An 18,320-nucleotide genomic window follows, 5' to 3' on the forward strand; every position below is an offset into this window, starting at 1 on the left:
TCTCGGAGATCCACACATTACATTACTAGATGAATTTTTTAAACCATTTTGCATATTGATAAAAACAGTGACAGACTAGATAGAGGATTTGTAATGTGAACATTTAACTTACAACATGTGAAACGACTGTAAGATTTGGTGACACGAGTGGAAAAGAATGAAATGAAATAATGATCAGCTGCCGGACGTCCTGCATTGAGGAAAATCCAAACATGTTCCTGCTAAATGTTATATATATATATTTTATTATTTTTTTATTTATTTTTTATTGAGCCATATTTACACTTTGCAGCATTTTCACTAAAAATAAATATATAAAATATATAAATAACGTTAAATACAATTGTATGGCTAAGTTCACACGGAGTATTTTGGGGGAGGAATATCTGCCTCAAAGCTCCAAACTGAATTTTGAGGCAGATATTCCTCCCCCAAAATACTCCGTGTGAATAGCAATTATCGCGCCGTTTTTCGCCCGCGGCCATTGAGCGCCGCGGGCATAAAACACGCTTTCTCCTGCCTCCCATTGAAGTCAATGGGAGGTCGGACGCGGAAGCGCCCGAAGATAGGGCCGACGCCTCCCATTGAAATCAATGGGAGGCGTTCTCGGGCCGTTTCTGCCGAGTTTTGCGACGCGGTTTCCGCGTCAAAAAACTCGGCAAAAGACCCCGTGTGAACATAGCCTAAGGCTGGGTTTTGCAGGCAGAAAATCTGGAATTTTGATGCAGATTTTGCTCTGCCTGCACGCCGATTTTCGTGGCATTTTTCGCCCGTGGCCATTGAGAGCCGCGGGCAAAAAACGCCACAAACTTTTACGCTTTCTCTGCCTCCCATTGATGTCAATGGGAGGTCAGAGACATAAACGCCCGAAGATAGGGCATGTCGCTTCTTTTTCACGCTCGTGGGGAAAAAACGCCTCCGCCTCCTATTGAAATCAATAGGAGGCATTTTCGGACGGTTTTTTGCACGTTTTCCAACGCGGTTTCTGCATCCAAAAAACGTGTAAAAAAAAACCTGTGTGAACTGACCCTAACACTGTGATTGTTAAAAAAAAACAGAACAAAATTCCCCGACCATTTCAGCGGCGAAGCACTGTAACCACTGATACATATGCAGATGCTCAGGAATACATCCGCGCGCAATAATTACCATGTTCATAATTGCCGCAGATTCTGCTAAAAAGCCATGGATCAGCTCCATTGAATTACAATGGAGCTGAACTTGTGGATCCAATGGCCAACCCGTGGCAGAAACGCGAGTGTCATTTGCGGCATTGGCAGATTTATGATGTCTGAACATCGCATCCTGGACTAAAAACAAGCACATACATCAGTATATGACCGCCAGTATGGAGTCATGTACTGATGTATACTGTATTAGAAGATCTCTTTCTATATACACTATATGGACAAAGTACTGGGACACATGAAGGAGTTTTGATGACATCCCATTCTAAATCCATAGGCATTAATATGGGGTCGGACCCTCCTTTGCAGATAAAACAGCTTCCACTCTTCTGGGAAGGTTTTCAACAAGATTTTGGGGTGTCTGTGGGAATTTTTGCCCATTCATCCAGGAGAGCATTTGTGAGGTCAGACACTGACGATGGGGGAGAGGGCCGGGCTCTCAATCCCTGTTCTAGTTCATCCCAAAGGTGTTGGATTGGGTTGAGGTCAGAGTTCTGTGCGGCCAGTCAACTTCTTCCCAACCAACCAACCAAGTCTTTATAGACCTTGCTTTGTGCACTGGGGCACAGTCATGCTGGACAGAAAAGGGCCGAACACCAAACTGTTCCCACAAAGTTGGAAGCTACAATTGTTCAAAATGTCTTGTATTCTGAAGCATCAAGATTTCCCTTCACTGGAACTAAGGGACCGCGGCCGAACCCTGAAATACAACCCCATAGCATTATCGTTCCTCCATCAAACTTTACAGTTGGCACAATGCAGTAAGGCAGGTAACGCTCTCCTGGCATTCACCAAACCCAGACTCGTCGATCAGACCGACAGAGAAGTGTCACTCCACAGAACACGTTTCCACTGCTCCAGAGTCCGGTGGCGGCGGCTTTACACAACTCCATCCAACGCTTGGCATTGTGCTTGGTGATGTAAGGCTGGCATGCAGCTGCTCGGTCATGGAGACCAACGCTATGAAGCTCCCGGGCACAGTTTATGTGCGGTTGTCAATACCAGAGGAGGTTTGAACTCTGCAGTTATTGAGTCAAAAGAGCAATGGTAAATTTTATGTATTATGCGCCTCAGCGACCCCACTCTGTAACTTTTGCTTTGGTTCCAAAACGCTTCCACTTTGCAAAAATATCACTCACAGTTGATGGTGGGAAGAAATCTCGGAGGGAAGAAATTTCATGAACTTACTTGTTATAACGGTGGCGTCCTATCACAATACCATGCGGGAATTCAGTGATCTCTTTACAACGACCTGTTATTTAAAAAATGCTTGTAAAGGCAACTGCATTGCGAGGTGCTGGATTTTATACACCTGCGGTAATGAAGCTGAATAAAACATTTGAATTCAATGATTAAAAGGTGTGACCCAATAACTTTGTCCATATAGTGAGTGTTTTTATATATATATATATATATACACACACACATACATATACATATATACACAGTGGTTATAAAAAGTCTACACACCCCAGTTAAAATGCCAGGTTTTAAAACATTTTGAACCATTCAGAACTTTTCCCACCATTACTGTTACCCAGAATCTGTACAATTCCATTGAAAAACAAATTGAAATTATGTAGAGGGGAAAAATAAAAATAATGTGGTTGCATAAGTGTGAACACCCTCTTATAATTGGGGATGGGGTTGTGTTCAGAATTGGTCAATCACATTTAAACTCATGTTAAATAGTAGTCAGTACACAGCTGCCATTATTTAAAGTGATTCTGAGTAACTCCATATAAAGTTCAACTGTTCTATTAGGATTTTCCTGACATTTTCTTTGTTGCATGTGACAGCAGAAGCCATGGTCTGTAAAGACATTACATCACATCAAAGGGATCTGATTGTTGAAAGGCATCAGTCAGGAGAAGGGTACCAAAGAATTTCCAAGGCATTAGATATATCATGGAACACAGTGAAGACGGTCATCAAGAAGTGGATTACATTTGGCACAACAGTAACATTACCAAGAACTGGACGTCCCTCAAAACCTGATGAAAAGACAAGATTAAAATTGGTCCGGGAGGCTAACAAGAGGCCTACAGCAACATTAAAGGAGCTGCAGGACTTTCTGGCCGGTACTGGTTGTGTAGTGGATGTGACAACAATCTCTCTTATTCTTTATATGTCTGGGCTGTTCGGTAGAGTGGCAAGACGGAAGCCTTTTCCAAGAAAAACATCAAAGCCCATCTATGTTTTGCAAAACGTTGAACTTTTTGGCCATAATTTCAAAAGGTATGTTTATTGCAGAGACAACACTGCACATCCCCAAAAGAACCCCATACCAACAGTGAAGCATGGTGGAGGCAGCATTATGGAGGCAGCATTATGGAGCATGGTGGAGGCAGCATTATGGAGCATGGTGGAGGCAGCATTATGGAGCATGGTGGAGGCAGCATTATGGAGCATGGTGGGGGCAGCATTATGAAGCATGGTGGAGGCAGCATTATGGAGCATGGTGGGGGCAGCATTATGGAGCATGGTGGAGGCAGCATTATGGAGCAATGTTGAGGCAGCATTATGGAGCAATGTTGAGGCAGCATTATGGAGCATGGCGGAGGCAGCATTATGGAGCATGGCGGAGGCAGCATTATGGAGCATGGCGGAGGCAGCATTATGGAGCATGGCGGAGGCGGCATTATGGAGCATGGCGGAGGTGGCATTATGGAGCATGGCGGAGGCGGCATTATGGAGCATGGTGGAGGCGGCATTATGGAGCATGGTGGAGGCGGCATTATGGAGCACGGTGGAGGCGGCATTATGGAGCACGGTGGAGGCAGCATTATGGAGCACGGTGGAGGCAGCATTATGGAGCACGGTGGAGGCAGCATTATGGAGCACGGTGGAGGCAGCATTATGGAGCACGGTGGAGGCAGCATTATGGAGCAATGTTGGGGCAGCATTATGGAGCATGGTGGAGGCAGCATTATGGAGCACGATGGAGGCAGCATTATGGAGCACGATGGGGGCAGCATTATGGAGCATGGTGGAGGCAGCATTATGGAGCATGGCGGAGGCGGCATTATGGAGCATGGCGGAGGCGGCATTATGGAGCATGGCGGAGGCGGCATTATGGAGCATGGCGGAGGCAGCATTATGGAGCATGGTGAAGGCAGCATTATGGAGCATGGCGGAGGCGGCATTATGGAGCATGGTGAAGGCAGCATTATGGAGCATGGCGGAGGCGGCATTATGGAGCATGGTGGAGGCAGCATTATGGAGCACGGTGGAGGAAGCATTATGGAGCACGGTGGAGGCAGCATTATGGAGAACGGTGGAGGCAGCATTATGGAGCACGGTGGAGGCAGCATTATGGAGCACAATAAATACCTATAACTGTATGTGAAGACAAATCAAATCTCCCAAAAGGGAAAAATAATGACACCAAGTACAGTAAGTAACTTGCAAAAAATATAAATTCTTTATTACAATATACATAAGAACATGTTGGCCATCAGGACCTAAAAACCACAGACAATTAAAATATACAATGTGGAGAACATGAGGCTACTCAGAATGGCCTATATTCAACATTCAATAATACCAGACAGGGTCACTATGACAGTCATGCTATAAATGTACAGTACAAGGATAACCGACACCACAAAATGTGTCTCCAAAAAGCATGCTGAAACAGAACAATGTAATACAGACCCTGTAAAAAATAGTATACACGAGAGACTTGTAGCTAACACTGAAATCTCAGTGTAAATAAAGTGGTATAGAGACCAGGGTATCACCAAAAATCAGAGTAGGTCCCAGAAGCCATACCAACCCGTGTATTGCATATCAAGCCAAAAATGAGCTCCACAGCAAGAGCCCCGACGCACGTTTCGCGGTAGCTTTTTCAAGGGGTACTGACTAGTAAGGTGACCGGCGTTGTATTTATACTCAGTGGTGGGAGAGGTTTATTCAGAGATAGCAAATAGCAGCACGACATTCTCAAATCCCCAATGCTGAACACCTGAAATGTACCAGGTGTTCTACATTGGTGAATCAGCATGTCTAAAGTTACCTGAATGCTGATCGGTAAGCAGCAAACACCACCATTGCAAATGTCCAGTGTACGTCTCAAGGAATGTAAACGCGCATGCGCGTGCGCATCAGACCGCAAGCGCCGCAGACAACAGATGTAATAGCTTATATATGACGTATCACATCATAGTGGCTATTTTAAGTATGGGCAAGGACAATAAGAGATCAACTTATATGGCAAAAACCAGTATAGGGCATATGTATCACGATCCGATTTTTTATGTGAGAAACAGAATATAAATATACAATGGAACTCTAATGTCTCAAAATATAAGCAATAATACATATATAGAAAAAATATACATAATTTGATAATACATCAAACATAGTGTCATACTGTCATTTCATAAAACCATCAATACAAAAAAGACCATATATTGACTTATATATATACAAAAATAAATATATATAACATATAGTAAACCGGGGAAACAATTTATGAAAGAATATTATTTCATAAAAAATAATAAATAATAAATGATAGTGAGAAGTGAGTGAACACACGTGCACAGTGTGGTGATAAAATAAAAAACAAAATAAATAAAGTGAAACACACGTGACAAAACCACAGTTAAAATACAATTCTATTTATTAATATAAATAATACATACAATAATGTAACAGATGTACAATGTGATATGTTCTAATATGCTCAAAAAAATTATTATTTTTTTTTTTAATGATAAGACATATGTGATTTTATTGTTAGCATGTATATAAATAACAAGCGTGTAAAAAATATATATAAATATATTGAGAGTGAATATTTGTAAACATAAATGTGAATAAATAAAAATATAAATATAAAAAAAATATATATATATACAACATACCAAGTGTGATGACAAAATTTATATAAGGATATATAAAGTGGATAATAAATAATGTATAATAAATATGTGTGCAGTGTGTGCACAAACACACAAATAAAAATAAGTACCCCATGAAAAGAGCTAAAAAATGATCAAAATTTAGAGTATGTTCAAAACGTATTGTTGAATAGAGTCCAACCAAAAACATTATTCTGAGATATAATATGTGATACTTGGTATTCTATTCAGCCCAATAAATACAGATCGTATGGCCCCTATAAAAAGACAAAAATGATGATGTTAAAAATGCCACCAAATATGGATACAGCCAAAACGCAATAATGCTTAAACCGACAAGCCCACCAATTATTAACAGCACAGTCCAACCATACCAGTCAAATATATACAGGTTTAAAAAGTTAAAAGATAATGATGCTATAGGACCCAAAAAGAAAATATTGTTATAGGAAGGAAGCGAAGGACATTTTCTCATTGAGCCCCAGAGGCGCGCTAGTCTTCAATTTTGTGATCCATTTACATTCGATCCGTTCTAATTTACGGAAAGTATCTCCTCCACGTGATCCAACAAGAATTTTGTCGATGCCATGAACCTTTAAATCCTGCCACTTGTTATTGTGAAAATCGCGGAAATGTCGGGGGATAGATTTCAATTTATCGATTTCTTCCCAGTTGTTACCCTCTATTGTTCCAGCCTTTTTAATGTCCCTCACGTGTTCTTGAATTCGCATTTTAAGTTCTCTTGTGGTCATGCCTACATAAGACAGGCCACATGGACATGTTGCCATGTACACTACACCAGTAGTACTGCAATTGATGAAGTGTACAATTTTAAAACTTCTTTTCTTTTCAGAATCAGTGAATGTATCAGTTTTCACAATCAATTTGCAAATAGAGCAATGACCACAAGAGAAAGATCCCCACGTCGGCCCTTTAGAGCCAAAAAGATAGGTTTTGGGACTAGGAGCACTATAGTGACTCCGAACTAATGGCATTATGGAGCATGGCGGAGGCGGCATTATGGAGCATGGCGGAGGCAGCATTATGGAGCATGGCGGAGGCGGCATTATGGAGCATGGTGGAGGCAGCATTATGGAGCACGGTGGAGGAAGCATTATAGAGCACGGTGGAGGCAGCATTATGGAGAACGGTGGAGGCAGCATTATGGAGCACGGTGGAGGCAGCATTATGGAGCACGGTGGAGGCAGCATTATGGAGCAATGTTGAGGCAGCATTATGGAGCATGGTGGAGGCAGCATTATGGAGCACGATGGGGGCAGCATTATGGAGCACGATGGGGGCAGCATTATGGAGCATGGCAGAGGCAGCATTATGGAGCATGGCGGAGGCAGCATTATGGAGCACGGCGGAGGCAGCATTATGGAGCACGGCGGAGGCAGCATTATGGAGCACGGTGGAGGCAGCATTATGGAGCACGGTGGAGGCAGCATTATGGAGCACGGTGGAGGCAGCATTATGGAGCACGGTGGAGGCAGAATTATGGAGCATGGTGGAGGCAGCATTATGGAGCATGGTGGAGGCAGCATTATGGAGCATGGTGGAGGCAGCATTATGGAGCACGCTGGAGGCAGAATTATGGAGCACGCTGGAGGCAGAATTATGGAGCACGGTGGAGGCAGAATTATGGAGCACGGTGGAGGCAGCATTATGGAGCACGGTGGAGGCAGCATTATGGAGCACGGTGGAGGCAGCATTATTGAGCACAGTGGAGGCAGCATTATGGAGCAATGTTGAGGCAGCATTATGGAGCATGCTGGGGGCAGCATTATGGAGCATGGTGGAGGCAGCATTATGCTTCGGGCTGTATTTCTGCCGCTGGAACTGGGGCTTTAGTCAAGGTGAAGGGAATTATGAGAAGTTCCAAATATCAGTCAATATTGGCACAAAACCTGCAGCCTCTGCTAAAAAGCTGAAGATGAAGAGGAATTTCACCTTTCAGCACGACAACGACCCAAAGCAAAACCTCCAAATCAGCAAAAGAATGGCTTCACCAGAAGAAGATCAAAGTTTTGGAATGGCCCAGCCAGAGCCTAGACCTTAATCCCATTGACAATCTGTGGGGTGACCTGAAGAGGGCTGTACACAGGACAATCTGATAGATTTGGAGCTTTTGCAAGGAAGAGTGGGCAACAATTGCCAAGTCAAGAGGTGCCATGCTTCTACCCAAAAAGACTGAATGCTGTCATAAAGTCAAAGGGTAATTCAACAAAAGTATTAGTTTAAAGGGAAGGTGTCATAATAATGTGTTGTTTTTTTTATCATATTGCTTTTAATATAATATTTTCAAAAATGTTATTTAATTGTGTTCTCATGTTTTACTTTTTAATGTATTCTTACTTTTACGTCTCTATGGGGGCTGGCATTTTTTTTTCCATCTCTGTATGTGTCGATTAACGACACATACAGAGATGGAATACAGCACATACAGCCCCATAGAGAACGCGAACGGAAGCCGTTCCATTCTCAGTTGTGTGTGCCGTCTGTGTGGGAACGGTGCATGCGCCGCTCCCACACAGACCAAAACGAAGCTCATTCGTAGAGCGAAATCCGGCGCCATTTTCATGTGGACCGGAAGCCGCTGCCGGACAGTAAGATGACGACTTCCGGTCGCGGCTTCCGGCCATATGTTCAACGAAGCGAAGGCGCAAAGAAAAGGAGCGTAGACCAGCGGAGGCAGGAGCAGGTAATTGTGTATGATGTGTGTATTATGTTCATGTATGTTCGTGTGATACTGTCTGCTGAGCCCTGTATCTAATCCTCCTAGCACTGTGCAGTTGCTCAGAAAATGGCAGCACACAGTGTAGGAGGTTTGAAGAAATACAAACCCCTCCTTCTCCTGGCACTAGCGGGGATTGTGTGAGGACACTAGAGGAGAGTGTTTCCACTCCAAATTTGCAGCATAAATTAATGAGGTTGCTTTACCACAGTGACCATGTTGCAATTTTGGGAACTGCTCCCTCTAGTGGTCAGCACATGGAAATGTTATAAATTAGATTCTAATTTCTAATATTTCCTGACTTGTGAAAAAATTAAAACAATGTGTAATCACCTAAATACTAATTGTTTAATTGAAAAAAATATATAAAAAATTCTAGCGACACATTCCCTTTAAGGGTGTGCAGATTTATGCAACCACGTTATTTTTGTTTTTTCTTTTTCCACCCTAAAAGATTTCAGTTTGTTTTTCAATGGAATTGTACAGAATATGGGTCAAATGAAAAGGTGGAAAAAGTTCTGAAATTATTCATTTTGTAACATGACAAAAACTGGCATTTTAAAAGGGGTGTGTAGACTTTTTATATCCACAGTGTATGTGTGTATATATATATATATATATATATATATATATATATATATATATATATATATGTGGGATGCTATGCAGATCCTGACGGCCGGCTGTAGTCTAGCAGTAACTACCCCTTGGTGTATTGAGGAAAATACAAAGTAATAAAATAATATCATTATTGCGGCGCTCACTTTGATGTTTGGCCCAGTGCATTATTGGTATAATATTCTCTAAACACTAATTGAACGCATTCCTATCAATGCCATAAAGTTTACTAGAGAACCTTTAGTCAGGAGGAAGAACAGCTTTAATGGTAATAATCAATGTAATGTGCGTGACCTCCGTAACTTCCTGACCCCTCGCAATCCTCTTATGTTGCCGGGCAACAGGATGTAAATACAAGATGTAAACATTCCAGCAAACGGTCCAACAATGGGAGCAGCGATAAACAGGAGGACAGGACAGTCATTTCTCTCCATGTATTACTGCATATACATTAAATGGAATAAAACGGGATAACAGAACAAGGACCTGGGTATTCGTGTCACAAGTTAGCTAAGCAGCACTACTCAATGTCAGGCAGCAGCTGCAAAAGCAAATACGATTTTAGGATGTATAAAAAGAAAGATAAAAACCTGTAATCCCAACGTAATATTACCCCACTATAAAACTCTTGTAAGGTCACATCTCGAATATGGGATTTCGTTTTGGGCTCCACGTTGTAAAAAGGATATAGGACAGCTAGAGAGGGTTCAAAGGCAGGTGACTAGATTAATAAATGAGATGGGAGGTGTTTCTTACAATAAAAGGCTAGAAAAATTGGGTTTGTTCAGCTTGGAAAAAAGACGCTTAAGGCTGCGTTCACACAAGCGTAATTTTCATCAGTATTCCATCCTTTTTTTCCTGTTCGTAATACGGACCTAATCTTAATCTATGAGTCTATTCACATGGGCGTAAAAAATATTAACGTATTTTAAAAACGCAGCATGCACTACTTTCATCTGTTTTGCGGATGGAAAATGCCCATTGAAGTCTATGGAGAGTGATTAACACACGGATGCATCAGAATGTGATCCCTATTGCATCAGTATTGCATTCATTTTTTAAAGGGGAAATCTTATGCAATTCAATTATCTCTCCCTAGAAGACAGTCCATCAGTGTGACGGATCTGTAAGGCTCTGTGTACACTGTGCTTTGCAGTGTACGTTGGAAGATCCCACTGTATAAGCATAAAGTGGAATATGTAGTATACCGCGCATTTGTATGGAATAGCCTAATCTACTAAGCCATTCCATAAATTATTCTTACGATATATTTATGTATACCGCCACAGCGGAGGCCAACAGAACACACTTTCGGCCTTCGTTGGGTGAATGGGGATATGGATTTGTTTAAAGTGCAGCTAAATGTTCGACAAACTTCTGACATGTCATAGTGACATGTCAGAAGTTTGTATTGGTGGGGGTCCGACTAAAATCATCCCTGATACGTCTTATAGATCCATATTACGGACGTTTACCAAAACCCTCCTGTGAAACAGGCCTTAAAGATAATCTCATTTACATGTATAAATATATGTGTGGTCAATACAAAGAACTAGCACGATTTGTTCTTTTCAAGAACTCTAAGGACCAGGGAACATTCGTTGCATCTGGAGGAAAGGCGTTTCAGACATTAATATAGGAAAGGGTTCTTTACAGTTAGAGTAGTCAAACTATGATTGCCTTACCTTAAGAGGTAGTGATGGCAGATACTATTTAACAAAGGGCTAGATGCTTATCTAATGACAAATATCTTTGGGAGTTATGACGTATATAGAAAAAAATAATGTATAATTGATTGAGAAAGGTTGAACTTGATGGACCTGCGACTTTTTTCAACCTATATGTATCATACGGATTTTGCTATAAAAAAAAGTGTTACAGCAACGAAAGGTGTGAAGTCTCCTAACTGGGTACATAAAAAACCCATGTAGTTAAAAGGGTCAGTAAAAAAAATAAAAATCTATTACGTAACACAACCAGTCATGAAAATACGAAAAATGTTAATGGTCTGTTTAAAGGGTATGTATAGTTTTGCAATCAATTCTTTTTATTGCTCCAAGGCATCTCAAATTAAAAAGTGAATAAACTTTGCAAACAGTCTTGATTAAAAATATACTACCGTTTTGTGTCTACAGCTCCTATGCAGACCTGTCTCTGTGACTACTCGTTACAAACAAAGCCTCTGTGTGTAATCTAATATTGCAGTCATACTTATTTTCTACCATATTCTCCATCTTCTTGCCTACAGACAGCAGGAGATGGGGCAGAGGGGTTGGCATAACACCACTGCAGGGCCGACCTACACTTGAGACCCACAATGTGCTGCACTATTGGATTTTTTGGACTTTTTTTTAGATGTTTTTAACTGTGAATCAAACTACAAAGACTTGTAACTTTTTAATATACTTTGTTTCAATTATATATCATTTTCAAGACCTCTGCTTGTTGTCAGTGGGTGGAAACATTATTGTCTACGTCCAGAGGCTAAAAATCCCATACTGACCTAAGGCTCTGTTGACCTGTTTCAGTACTGATGTTAATGTATCCTCCTTTCTTATAATGGGTCTGTCATTGCTACAATGTATCAGTGTAGGGGAAGGAAGAAGTGAGGGAGGAAGGGAGAAAATAAAAATAAAGAAGGGAAGGAGAGAGGGACATCATGGTATATAAGCTGGTCTTTATGTACATCAGAGTCCTCCCTTGTGCCTTGGAAATTTTCGATAACTGTCTTAGCCAATGTGTAGCTGATAAATAAGGACCATGAAGAGGGGAATGCATCTCCGGATGCTTCAATTCCCCTCAAACGACCTTTCAAAGATAAGGTTGTAACTGTATGCCTAAAAAGTATAAAGGATGTAAAACACAAGAACAAGCTCCTTTACATTAGAGTAATATATCATAAAGAGTACAATTATACCATGACCAACTGGATGAAAGCGCATCCTATATGATTTAACGTTGAGCTCGACACAAGCCCCACAAGGATTCATGTGCCATCCACAGACTTGTTAGAAGTTCCTCCTAATGAGTCTAAGGGGCAGGAAGATGATGATGTATGAAACCTGATGCTTCAAGCTGGCCGAGAGGGTTCACTAAGGGTGGGATGTTAAATTACCATACAGGGTGCACTTCAGGTGGATCGTCCTGACCATCTGATGGCTGTTTGGTAGGTGCAACCTCCTTACTAGTTTACTGTCATTAGGGCATAGAATGGATGTCCCAGTTTCAAGAAGGGACAGCTCTCTGCCGTTTACAGCAAAACATGAAAATGGGCTCCACATGGTGCCGAGTTTTGACACTCATGACCAAACGGCTTGGGGTTTGTTTTCTCCTTCATGCCGTTTCAATAACCTTCGGGCCAATTGCCACCCCCCAATTTCTGCTTGCACTAGGGTGATTACACTGGAAAGGATGCCCTGACCATTTTAAAGGGCTCTTATTTGCCCACCAAACTGTTCCCAGCGTTTGGTAGGTCTTGTAAAACGATGTGCCCAAAAACCTTTCGTCTGGTTTGTATTACCGTGTTTGCCCAGATAAACCACTTTATTACTTTATGCAAATGACTCTGCAAGTGCTACTTAGGCGGTCCACAAGTGATACTGTTCTCGCCATTTCAACTCAGTGAGGACGATAGTGACGTTGCCATAGCGCGCCGACGTCAATCCTGAGCTGTGCAGGCGAAAAAGTTGAGAACAGAAGCACTTACGGGGAAACGGACCGCCCAAGTGGCACTTGCAGAGTCATTTGCATACGGTAATAAAGTTGTTTATCTGGACAAATTAGACAGACCAAATAAAAGGTATGGGAGCAAATAGTTTTACAAGACCTACCAAATGCTGGGACCAGATTAATAGGCAAATGGAAGCGGACAGGTTCCCTTTAACAGTTTTATATCCTTTTTCAAAAAGTTTTGCAACTTTTAACCAAGCCCCCCCCCCCATTATGGAAAGATCATTCCCTTCCTACTACTATAATCAAACCAATAACTCACAAAGTAAAGACCACACAGGACACTTCTCTCCCCCTCCCCCTCCTGTGCACCGGAATCTTTTTATTTTATGATTTATATTCACCAATTAAAGAAATACAATTTAAAAAAAAACAAACGGTATTTCTATGAGCGCATTTCCATAAATCAGATGACAAAGCATCCGAACATTAAAGGGCAGGAGTTCAATCCTTCATATTTGCATAGACTCCGGATACTGGTGGAAGAGCCTTGCTGTGTAAGGATTGTAATGGGCTTAGAATAGTGAATTTTAAAGAAACTGATTGCTACCCCTGTAGCTAGTAAATGTCTTGCAAGACCCGATGGCATTTGAGAGGAAAAAAAAAAATAATAATAAAAAATTTTTTTATCATAAAATTATCCCGGCGGAGTCCATTCCCGGAGATAAAATCTTCGTCGTCATCATCATCATGGTCCGTCCCCGATGCAGGAGCCAGCCGTTCTGGCACAATATTGTCACTCATTTATCTGTTGTCAGCACAGGTTACACACTGTAATCCTTGACTGCCTCAGAATTAGAATGTCTTTGATGTCCCCACAAGAGTTTCTTGCCTGGAGGCTTTACCAATGCTCTGCAGCCTCGTGTTTATTCCTGGTAATCTTCCCTCATCTCCGGGCTAGCAGTGACAGATGGTTATGGGCACACAATAGTATTAAGAGTTAGATTTTTTTTTTTTTTTGTGGATTTTTTTTTTTTTTTAATGCGGAGTTCTCTGTACAACAAATAGCTATCAGATGCGGGGCCACAGAACCGACATGGTTCACATAGGTAATGGCAAACAAACAGCTCGGGTGGATGAATTCTGTCATTTTTCCTGCTAACCCTGCTTGTTTTCATTGTATACTCTCAAAGGTAAACTATATTAACCTTATAGAGCGTTATTAAAAAGATAGATCTCTGTGAGCGCGCCGTGGCTGCGCTCCTTCCTCCGGCCTCACTCTTTTGATTATGAAAGTAATACTGCTGACATATTGAACAAATATCTAATGTCAACATAAATTTTTAGTGTGTGATAATATTCTGCTTTATATGGCCGCGTGTCACGGAGGAGCCCACGGATGATGCATCGCACTAAATAACCTAAACAAAATGAGTTCTCTTGTCAGCTTCTACCTTGTATCTCCCCAGGCGTCGGTAAAATTGACTGCACGCTAGATTTTCAAAATTAGCCCTAATGCTGCTTGTGCGGCTGCCATGCCGTCGTCTAACTTTGCACCGTTCTAGTATATTACCCTAAAGGATGAATGTGTTGCTTTTCATTTTGGCATTTGCTTGCGCTGAGGCAGCTTTTTTTATTTTTATTTTTGTTTCATCCCTCCCCTCCCCCTTATGCTCTTCTTCCTTAATTAAGTAAAACAGTGAAAATATCTAAAAACCTTATATACATTCATGGACGCAAACTTATATTCACACACAACGGATATTAAAGTCATGCTGCTCATTTTCAAAAATAAGATTGGTCTTGCTTCATGCAAATTCTTAAAGAGTTTGCCGGAAATTAACCATTTCGTAAAATGTTGCTGTCATTTTGAATAGCCGGATCAGGTTTTCTGGCGGCGTTGCTTGCCCCGTGAATGAAGTTGTAGCGTAAAGGGAAATAGATTAAAAAAACAAATCAAACAGCTGCAAATGTGATAAAACAAAAAAGAATCAGTACTCACCTCTTTTTTTCCTGTGGCCGATCCAGCGCTAATGCAAGCACCAAGAATGTGACCACTGACGCCAAATCAGGGAACTTGGCACGTGACCGCTGGCTGCAGCGGTCAACGACCGGGTGAACCACCGAAGTGTCAATGTTGGATCGCCAGGGGAATGAAGATTTAAGTACCGATTCTTTTTTTTTTTTTTTCTATTACGTGCAGCTGTTTATTTTTGTTTTCTTTTTTAAATTCATAATTCAGATAACCCCTTTAATAGATCTTTATTTTAGGGATATTTTGTGACAGAAAGAAAAATGTAATTCATTTATTTTAAGCCACTGAATTTTTATCTATGGTACAAGGTAAAACGTTATATGGACAAAAGTATTGGGACACACCACTTAATCATTGAATTCTGGTGTATAACATCCAGAACCTCGCCATGCAGTCGCCTTAACAAACATTAGTAATAGAATGGGTCGATCTAAAGAGATCACTGAATTCCAGCTCGGTCCTGTAATAGGACACCACCATTGTAACAAGTCAGTTCATGACATTTCTTCCCTCCTAGATATTCCACCATCAACTGTGACTGGTATTATTGCAAAGTTGAGACCACGTAAAGTTACAGAGCGAAGTCGCCGAGTGCTGAGGGGCATAGTGAATAAAAGTCACCAACCCTCTGCTGTCTCAATAACTGCGGAGCTCCAAACCTCCTCTGTCATTGACATCCGCACAAAAACTGTGCCCCGGGAGCTTCATGGCATGGATTTACAAGACCGAGCCGCTGCATGCCAGCCTTACATCACCAAGCACAATGCCAAGCGTGTAAAGCACGCCGCAACTGGACTCTGGAGCAGTGGAAACGCGCTCTGTGGAGTGATGAATCACGCTTATCTATCTGGCAGTCTGATGGATGAGTCTGGGTTTGGTGAATGCCAGGAGAACGTTACCCGCCTGACTGCATTGTGCCAACTGTAAAGTTTGGTGGAGGAGGGATAATGCTGTGGGGTGTTTTTCAGGGGCTGGCCTAGGTCCCAATACTTTTGTCCATATAGTGTATATATTACTGGTCTTGAGTTATATATTATACCCCTGAGCTGCATTCACAATTCTTTACGCTTAATATTAAAAATTAATTTGACTTTTTTAGATACAGCTGCTCTGTATTCTCTATACAGAGCAGCTGTATAGTTCGCTATGACCTGAATCTGTCAGTCCTGCGGACCTGATGGGTTCAGTGTCAGCGGGTCCTGCATGTCTCTGACACGCATCATCCACCTGTAATCTATTAGACCTAACTTAGATGTGATAGATTACAGATGGATCCGACCCGCTGACACTGAAGCCGTCAGTCCCACGGACCTGATGGGAGCAGGAATTAGCGCTAGATACAGCTGCTATGTATAGAGAATAGAGAGCAGATGTATCTCAAAAAGTAAAACTATTTTTTAATAAAAACTATTTGGAAAGTTTCACCAATCACACTGACTAAACTTTTTATTAAAAAAAAACAAAAAACAAAGAAATTGCCCTCCAAAGGTTTACATAGCCTTTAAGATGTTGAAAAACTCATCAACTTGTTTCAATGACAACCAGGCCAATTAGACCACAAGGTGCTGTAATTTACATACTATGCTCTCTGTACGTTATCTGTAAGGTGTTCTAAGTTAAAGGATGTTATGCTTGCCTATACTTTGTCTTCGTGCCGGCATCTCCCTCCTCAGAGACGCCGACACACGCGGCTGCAGCTCTTCCATAGGGTGTGCGCGTGTGCTCACTCCCGACTTAGAAGGGCCAGCGCGCACACCTGTCTAAAGTTCCCCAACCAACCCTGTGACACCCTGGTCTTTAAAAATGTCTCTGCCCTTCCTCTCCTTGCCTGAGCTTTGGTTTGTATTTCTGTGTTCGTCTATGCAAATGGTCCGTTAGTTGTACCCTGCTCCCAGTGTTCCCGTGTCCTGTTGCTGTGTTTGTTCCTGAGCCTAAGCCTATTGTCGGAGTTGTGTGTGCTTCATCTGCCACGTCTGGTGCCATCCGCCACGTCTGGTGCCATCTGCTATGCCTTGATCATCTACTCAGGTACTCATACCTGTGAGACTGTTATTTGGCCAGCTGAATCTCTACTACGGCGGAGCGGCCTAGTGGGTCCACACACCCTACAGGCGTGACAAATGAGCAAGTCTCCATGACCGATTCCCTTTCAGTGGACACAATACACTCTATAATGTGGAGATCAGATGATAATTTATCACGTTACTGACTCGCACAAAATAGCAGCTTTTCTGAAACAAATCTGGAAAAGTTATAACATAAAGTACTGTTTAGGGTTGGTTAAAAAATATCCTTAAAGATAGTCTGTCATTCGGATAGAGTTCTTTATAAGGATATTGCTGCAATATGTCAATATACAGTAGCTATAATAATTGGTGCAATTCCTTCTACTAAAAGGACTATTGGGATCATGTGACTCTCCTTGGGACTTCACAGAAGGAGGACGTTTCTTTGAAGACCTGGAACAAGCCACATAATCCCCTTTCAGCCAATCAGCAGGGCTGAGGGCTTGGTGGGGATGTAAAGCTGCTACATAGGCATAATAAATATAGACAACATGTGAAGTATAAAATAATTATACCATGAATCATTTTTATACCAAAAGTTATGAAATGCTGTTAATAGCCGTAGTTTGCTGTGTTTCTAGCATAAATAATACTCTCATTATTTTTGGCTTCCATGTGTCCCCCTTGGTGCTGCTGCTAATCTGTGCTACTGGAGGAGAGCCCCTGAGTAGAGTAAATCTCCTTCCCCCTCTGGCAGCTGACAATATAGTCTCTTCTTACTTTCCCTGCAGAAGGAGTCTCCTCAGCTATACTGCCATGATACTGCAGAGCCTCTGCTCCTTCCCTGACAAGCAGGGAAGAAAACAATTGGCTGCTCAGTAGTGAACAGAGGATCACTATGAAGACCTGGCTGCGGGGAGAGTGACTAAGCATGCGTGTCTAACAGCATTGTCTGTAGGTGGACGTGCACATTGCTATACACATTTTTAACCCTAGGTGGCGCCATATTATGTAAGTAAATGTCATAAAATTCACTCAATTGTTTTTTTAACAGCATGTCAATGTTAATTTTTTATGATCTTTACAATGAACATGAAATTTAATAAAAGGTACAAACCCTTTAAGCACTCGGAGAGGGGAGGGGGGCTTTAGTAAAAACAATCAGTGATGCCCTAAGACATAGCGCTGTGACAGAGGGCT

At 41.8% G+C, this 18,320-nt stretch overlaps 1 protein-coding gene across 4 annotated transcripts in view; it reads right to left on the reverse strand.

The window, feature by feature from the left end:
* Positions 1–18,320, reverse strand: part of QTMAN (queuosine-tRNA mannosyltransferase) — a 161,593-nt gene that overhangs the window by 55,361 nt on the left and 87,912 nt on the right. The gene's annotated exons all lie outside the window — the stretch shown is intronic.

Source organism: Rhinoderma darwinii, chromosome 6 (genome assembly GCF_050947455.1).
Source record: "Rhinoderma darwinii isolate aRhiDar2 chromosome 6, aRhiDar2.hap1, whole genome shotgun sequence".
In the NCBI taxonomy this organism is placed as follows: domain Eukaryota; kingdom Metazoa; phylum Chordata; class Amphibia; order Anura; family Rhinodermatidae; genus Rhinoderma; species Rhinoderma darwinii.